This window comes from Cryptotermes secundus, unplaced genomic scaffold (assembly GCF_002891405.2).
Source record: "Cryptotermes secundus unplaced genomic scaffold, Csec_1.0 scaffold374, whole genome shotgun sequence".
Classification (NCBI taxonomy): domain Eukaryota; kingdom Metazoa; phylum Arthropoda; class Insecta; order Blattodea; family Kalotermitidae; genus Cryptotermes; species Cryptotermes secundus.
Genome location: NW_019741302.1, coordinates 292,191 through 300,013, shown reverse-complemented (window position 1 = coordinate 300,013; position 7,823 = coordinate 292,191). Strand labels below are relative to the sequence as shown.

Genomic DNA, 7,823 nt, shown 5'->3' with positions numbered 1-7,823 from the left:
CGTCTTGGAAAACTGCATCGTTTTCCGGAAATAAGGTCTGGATCATGGGATGCACCTAATTACCCAACCTGTCCACGTACTCCCTTGCAGTAATTCGGCCCATAAGGGCAATAATGGGACCAACAGAGTACCGTTATATTGCTGCCCAAACCATCACAGAATCTCCCGTGTTTCACTTTTGGAACTAGGCATTCCGGCTTCCGGCTTCCTTTGGTGTTCTCCAAACGTTAAACTCTTCCTGATACAGGGAACAGCGTGGAGCACGACTCATCTGACCGTATCACACGCGAGTTCCCCGTTGCCTGGTGTCCAGGTTGCATGGTCGTGACACCATCCTTTACGCTTCTGAGTATTTCTTTCGGTAATCAGAGGTTAGCAGCTACAGCCCTACTGTGGATGTAAGATTTTTAAAACTCACCTCAGGCAGTTTTGGGATCTTCAAGATGAGTAGTTGTGTGATTTTTCGATATAGTCTTTCCCAATGTACGACGATGTGATTCTGTCAGTGTTGAATTTGACCCACTGTTCCTCCTCGTTGATGTTGCTTTCCTGTGATTTGTGTATGCGGACATAACCTCAGAAACTGTCGCCCTCGATACGCTTAATAATGTGGCATTTTTTGTCACAGATGCTCCAGCTAAACGCACACCAATGATTTATTCTCTTTCAAAATTGGATAGGTCTTCCATTTTCCGTTTCTTTCATATGGCCTGTCACTCAACACAGTCACTAACACGCTTACACGAACACTACAGAGTATAAACAAACGGAAAAGAGCATTCATTGTAGCGAACAAATGATGAAAGTCATCTCCTGGGTTTTGGCGCCGTGTATTCTTCGTTTTGGAATACACGTCGCCAAAACCCAGAAGACGACTTTCTTCATAGTCATCGCCGTGAAAACCTCAAAACTTACAAAAGCAAATGATGTTCCTTAATTTCTTAGTGTTTCCATTATTTTGTCCACCCCCTTTATATTCATACATATAAAATATAAACTGGAGAACTTAGTGAAAACAATTACAAATAGGCCCATTAACTAAAAGAAATGGGTGAATGTAAAGAAAAATGAAATGATCATGTGTAACGAGTTGTAAGACGGAAGATCGTCGGAAGGATCCATGACTTAATGGATCAAAAGATGGGAAATAGCGGGATTAACCAAGGAGACTGAGGAACGAGAACAGGTGACAGCGTAATCCTTGATAGAAGCAAATTATGATGTCGATTATCATCATTATCATCTTGGAGGATGTGGAGGGGAGTCGTGCGTTTCAAGGTGGACACCAGTGGCATACTGTAGTTGAACACTAACGAACCACAAAATGCGGACTTTTTGAATAGCTGAGCAGGCATCACGTTGTTGAAAGAGCACCGTGGAATTGGCTGGTTAATTCTGAAGCAGTCATTCTAGAGAAGGTATTAGTCGCTTGGCTAATGAAGGAATTTCTTCTCCTTTTATGGGCCCCGGAAGTTCATAACCATGTTCACAAGAGCCTGCTATTGAGCTCCCGTGTCATATCTACAAGATGTGGGTTATTAAATGTAGTTTCAGTGGTAAAGCATTTTCCTGTGTCAGTCCATGGAATGTATGCACTTATAACGTTCTGCTTATGCATATTTCAAATGTTCGATTAAATGCAAACGCTAAAAGAGAATGTAGCCACGGAAGTGTAGAAATTATAGTCGCCTGATTACGTTGCTACCGATATGTGAGACTAAAGCTTTCTCTTGATTGTATATAGAAGCAAATTATTTTATTTTAAGTCCTTAAATATTTTCAGGTTCAGTAATATTGTATTATGTTATGGGTGCTTATATGCCAAGGTTTAAGTAGTCAGTCGGGCATGGGGAAAGAAGACACTTCCCGAGCAGGTTGGTGTAGTGATAACACTTTGGACGTATATTCGGAAGGTGATCGGTTCGAATGTGGAAGGGGATACCGTTTGCCATAAGACTTTTCGTGATTTTCCCCAGCACCCCGCAAGACAAATGCAGGGATAGTGCCACGAAGAGGGCATGAGTGCTTCTTTGCAAATATTTTCCAGTTTGTTATTCGTTAACGATCCCGCATCATGACTGACAGCATCATAAAATAGCGGATTGTGTAGCAGACTTGAGGCTCTGTTAGACGTATGAAGTAGAACGGCGATATTTGCACTCTGATCCGGAGGCACTGAACTCTTTAGCTTGTCAGAGCTCGTTATCTTCTTCGATTAGACAACGGTGTCCTTGAGAAGACATCTGTGGCCGTTCATTATACATCGAGATGTAAACCGGTATAAATACTGGAAAGTACGATCTTCTGAGTTGTAACGCTGATTAATTTGGTAATGTCCACCGACGTTTCGGAGGAAGATACCGCCACCATAACCAGGTTCAAAGACTGAGCGGAAGCATCTGATTTTGCCGCCTGCTTCTGGTATGTTCTTGCTTGATTTCCTCTGCAACCCTGAAGATGGGGGCGATATGTTCCTCCGAAACGTCGTGTTCTCTGCAAACTACACGGCGCTACAACACTTCATAGTCATCGCCGTGAGAACCTTAGATTTCAACATATTTAATTGGAGTACTAGATCTCCTTAACCTAAGAATGTAGCTTTTCCTTCAGACGAATGCTCAGCTGTGCATTCGTTTAGGAAAATGTTTGCTTCGTAATCTAGATTTCGGAGTGCACACTGATTACAAACGAGTGCTTTCCAGTGTTGCTCATCGTGCATAAAGTCATCGAGTTAATTTATTGCAGATGTATCTTCTGTTGAAAAGTTTGAGCAGACTTAGATGGGTGCATTTTTCCCTGGCTTAGGTTTAACTCTTTTTACTGATGTTATCAGGAAGAGATAAATTGTATTTGAGGTTCTCACAACAGTGATTATGAAGAGCTCTGTCTTCTGGGATATAATGTCCGTCTCGTCCGTTGAAGTCATCTGACGTTTCTGAGGAGTTTGTCGCCTTCATGTTTGTGGTTAAAGTGTAAGCCAAGCAAGAACACGGCATGAAGCAGGCAGCAAATTGTTTGCTGCGTGCTTAATGCTGTTTTCTGTTACATTTCGTGACACGTGTAAGCATACGGCGTAGAAAGATACTTAAAATTTAAAGTGAGAATGGGTGGGAAGAATCTGTTATTACTCGTACTGTATTTACAAAACGGGAAACAAAACTGACTGATATATTTAATGAGAAACCTCACATTTCTCAGCTTTTTGCAAAGAGAAGAGTGCTATCCTCCGGGATGTAACGCCGTGTAGTCCGGTAGAAGGCCACCGCCGTTTCGTAGGAACGTGCTACCTCCATCTTCATTGTTGAAGAGTAAACCAAGCAGGAAACCAGCAAGAAGTAGGCTGCAACGTGTTTGTCATGCGTTTTGCCGTCTTCTCATTTTATAGGTTTATTGAAACATATTGCTACATCCAAAATAACCCCTTAACAAATTCCTATGTAAACATTTAAAGCAATTTATATGACGAGTACAGGGCCGAATTCGCATGTCAATACGTGAGTCAAATTTCGCGGCCGCACTTCTCCGTGATTTAAGAGTCGTTAACAGGTGACAGTGATTGACGGAAAGTTTGGGAACACTGTAGTTAAAATTTGTACTTGTGCCAAGCATTTCCACATGTGGAAGCAGGATGATTCATATTTGCGCAAAGCACAGATTGTATGAATAAAGAAGTGGATGTAAGACACTTTTACTTTATGCAGCTGTTGCACGTGATAATAACCACGTGGGGTGTACGTCTCGGGCGATGTCGGGTGTGTTGAGTTAGAAGTGAGGGGAGTGTCGGCACGGTCGGCACAGTGAACAGGGGAACTCCGGCCTATTGGATTGGTGTCAGTCAGCGGGACGCATTTGTCGAGCGTGTTCCTATCCCCGTATCTTGCGAGGTAAGAGTTGGTGTGCAGTGGAAGCGAACTCGATATGTGCGAGTAGCGCGACTGTTTGCACGGATCTCGGAACATATACAAGGAATGTTAAGTAAACAGCAAGATTGCCTCTGTGCGCAAATATTAATCGTGATGAAATTTAAAGTAGTTTCCGGCCGAAAACGTGTGGCTTCTTTTCTGTTAAATGTGCAGGTACTTCTTAGGTTTTGTCTCTTCCCGGTAGTTCTTTATATAGGACCGATGACAATTCGTACTTGATGTCGTTCAGCAGGTGACACAGCGTCATATCGGTCGTGGTTTGCCTGTCGATCGTTTTCGATTTTGAGGCAGAAGAAGGAAGATAAGAATCACCGCCGAAGTTTCCACGTTCATCATAGAGTACTTGTCGCAGACGACACACAGTACCTCTGCTAGGAAACGTCCAGGCAGTACCTGATTCTGTAGCACTGTTATATCGTTTAGTTGGCGATCCATTATTCCATATACTCGGCGAAGTTAGGCCCAGTACTGGATCCCGAGCGTTAATTATCACAATCATTAAAATTTTGTGACGCCGGTTGCAGTGAACACAGCTTTCAGCATTGGAAGAAACATCTCTGGTGCGCCCCAGAGTGATGACTTCGACTGTCAGTGGTGAAAGATTATATTGTAGGCCGCTTGTCGCTGCGTTTATTCAAGTGGGTCATATATAGTGAAATTAAGTCATAACGTTCAAGTACGCGTGTTTGTTATTCTTTGCGTGACACAGTGGTTGGCGCGGGGGCGTCATTCCGCGGTTGCACTGTAACAGGTGATCAGTTGGCCCTGCTATAAGCGTCTGTGTGGGTGTCGAGCCCCGGAACCGTCATTGGGGTCTATTTCCCCACAACTCACCCTTAATTACTGCCCTTCTTGCAGTTATTCTTTGGAACGGGGAGTAATAGTGATATAATGCTAATAAAGTACATTAAAATAAAGTTTGTGTTGTTATTACACTTTGTTCCTTTTCATGTATCTGTGGTATACATTGCTTGCTTCACTACTTCACAAAGTGTAGTGCTAAGGAGACAGAGTATGTCAGTGAGTGACTATGTGGTGGACGACTAGGGTTCGATTTGCTTCGACAGAAGTTTGTCTCATCGCCTTGATGTACAGGCCAGCACAGGAGTGTACCCTGCCTCATAAAGTGGATGCCAAGGGTGCTCTCCCCATCTCTTCATATAAAGTAGTTGCACTTATCTAACCCTACATCTCCATCCGGACATATACCTTCAAGTCTCCCATACGTCTTCATGATATGGTACTTAATTAAGCACAAGGACAATTTTACCTTTTACCCTTTGCTGGGTAGAAGCAGGTTGCAGTTGTAGACAGGATGTTAGCATAAGTGTGGCTACAGAACAATAGGTAGGTTAAGGAATGCATTGCTTGACTACCAGCAAACAGCAAGCGTCTTCGTTGAGGTGATTTATCATTGTAGTGACTTTATTATTGGGTTGAAATTCTGTGTGTTGCAGCCATTTATGATTGTAGTGACTTTATTATTGGGTTGAAATTCTGTGTGTTGCAGCCATTTATGAAATTAAGTTCACTGCAGCAGGAACTGGTGCAGGGCCAGCAGAAATGGGTTGGACCATTTCCACATTAGTGTATAACAAAAACTGGCCATGTAACTATGTGCACAACTTGTGGTTAGGTAGACCAGTCTTTTCAGTTTCGTCTGGCCTGACCTCCCCATTGTAATTTCTGGGAGAGTCACGTTTCCTAAAGTTCCGTTACGTAAACAGATCAAATTAATGCTATGATTAGAATCCAATTCAATGGTATGGGCCACAGTTCGCAGAGGTGCTTCTTTCCGCATGACTGTTGGATCAGTGTGTGATTTCTGTTGAGTGACTCCGAATTGTTTGTAATAAACGAGGGAGATGTGATGAATGTGACAAGACAAAGGGTTGCTGATGGCTGGTTCACCTTCATTCAGAAGGCAGCATTTCACGATCTCTCCAGTGGACCTAAAGGTAGTCTTCTCAGCCTGTTACATCAGCAGTGCCAGTGGCTAACCTCTTCCTGTAATAAGTTTTTATTGAGGTCATTTAACTCTGCGTATCAAATGCAGAAGTTTGTGTTTCTGATGTCAATGAGAGCATGGTAGGATGGATATTAGTTCTGAATGAAAATTAATTTAGTTTTAATTGAAGAAGTGATCCCACATCTTCTGTCAACAACACCATTCATTTAATATTGACTCTGTCAGTATGTCAGGCTATATAGTATTGAATGGAAGGCTGGTAGTGGATATTGGAAGGAACGCGGAAGAAACTGGTTTGGCATAATTATTATCCTGGCATTTGCCCGAAGGTATGGAGGAAAGCCACGAAATACCTCAAGATAACCAACCGGTGGCCCTGCTGAGTTTTGAATCTCTTGAATAGAAGCCAGTAGCATTGCTGCTTGGCCAACAGTGCTTTAAATTAAGATTTTGGTCTGTTGATTTATTTTAAAGCTAATTAAAATAAACTATATAGATCTTAACACTTCACACTTTTCAAGAACAGAAAGTGGAAACATAAGACTTAATGCCCCGCCTGAGAATACTATGATAAACATTGTGTATTATTAAGTAGTTCATTTCCTTCCACCTTGTGGTAACTTCCCATCTCCGATTTTACCTTTCCCATACCTAAGTAAGGCATTATAACCATTGGAAATTTATTTTTTATAGTGTTGAAGTGTCAGTGAATGTATTGTACTGGTGAAGAGAGAGTGGAGTTTTACCTCCACTCCCCATACATCTTTGTAGTATGGTGCTTAGGCATGAGCAGTTTTTTTTTCATTGCCCTACAAGTAAGCTTCATCTTAATTTGAATCGTTCATTATTATGTCATCTTGCGTTGTGAGGCTGTAGTTAAGACAGAACTGTTGGAGCCAGCAATTTAGTTGCTTTGAACATAGGCACACTGATTTCAGATGAATTGTTCTCAAGAATTCTGCTTCTGTGATATAATGCCATGTAGGCTTTTGAAAGTCGTCCGCCTTTTGAAAGAACATGTGGCCTCTATCATCAGGGTTGAAGAGTAAACCAAGCAGGCGGTGAGCAAAGAAATGAGCACTCATTTTTACTGGCCCCCCTTTTCAGTCCTGCTACAAGTGTCATCTAAGTTAAGAAAATTCTTTTTTCTCTACAGTAAAGGCAATTTGCTTAGGAGTATAACATTTTTCTTAAATAGTTTATGATTTTGGCCCCATTCTTTGTAGCCCATCATTCGTAACACAACAGCAACAGCAACAAAACAACAATAATTTGTTATTTTGTACCACATTTACAGTTGCAAACAAAACAGTTTTACTCAAATAGGATTTGATCATATGCCCATCTGTGTAGGAGTCCAGCTCTCTACCCATGAGTTAAATGTACATGACCAAAATGAGACTTTAACAGCACAAGATTTGTAGGATTGGAAGTTTTCACTAGGAAAGCATGCTTTTTGAGTCCAACTTGGAACTAATTTTCTAGAGGAATGTGCATTGAGTATTGCAATCGGTCGCATATCACTTTCAGCAGTTGTATTGCCACTGCCTCTTAAATTGGTGATGGCAGTGCATAAGGGACATTTGTCATAAAAAATACCACATATAAAATACATGTTTATTTTTTTAATGAAAATCATATAAGTTGAAAGATAATGCTGTCTGCTTTCAGTATAGGCATGGCAAGGCTGATAAAAGACTAAAATGATCAGGCCAGTAAGTGAAATCGCCCTTTACCGTTATGATGGACATGTGTAGAAGAGGAAGTGTAATTAATACACAGTACACTGAGTGCTGTTTTGTTATGTAAGAGTTTTGCGAAACACAAGCACCACGAGGCCAGTCAAGTGTTGATGAGGGCTTCTTCTTTCACATAAGAGAGGTCCTAAAAATACAGTGCTAAATTTACTGTTGTGGTACACCTCCTCTTGA

At 41.6% G+C, this 7,823-nt stretch overlaps 1 protein-coding gene across 6 annotated transcripts in view; it reads left to right on the top strand.

Annotated features, from left to right (window-relative positions):
* LOC111872707 (protein similar) overlaps positions 1-7,823 on the top strand; it is a 201,192-nt gene that overhangs the window by 169,841 nt on the left and 23,528 nt on the right. The gene's annotated exons all lie outside the window — the stretch shown is intronic.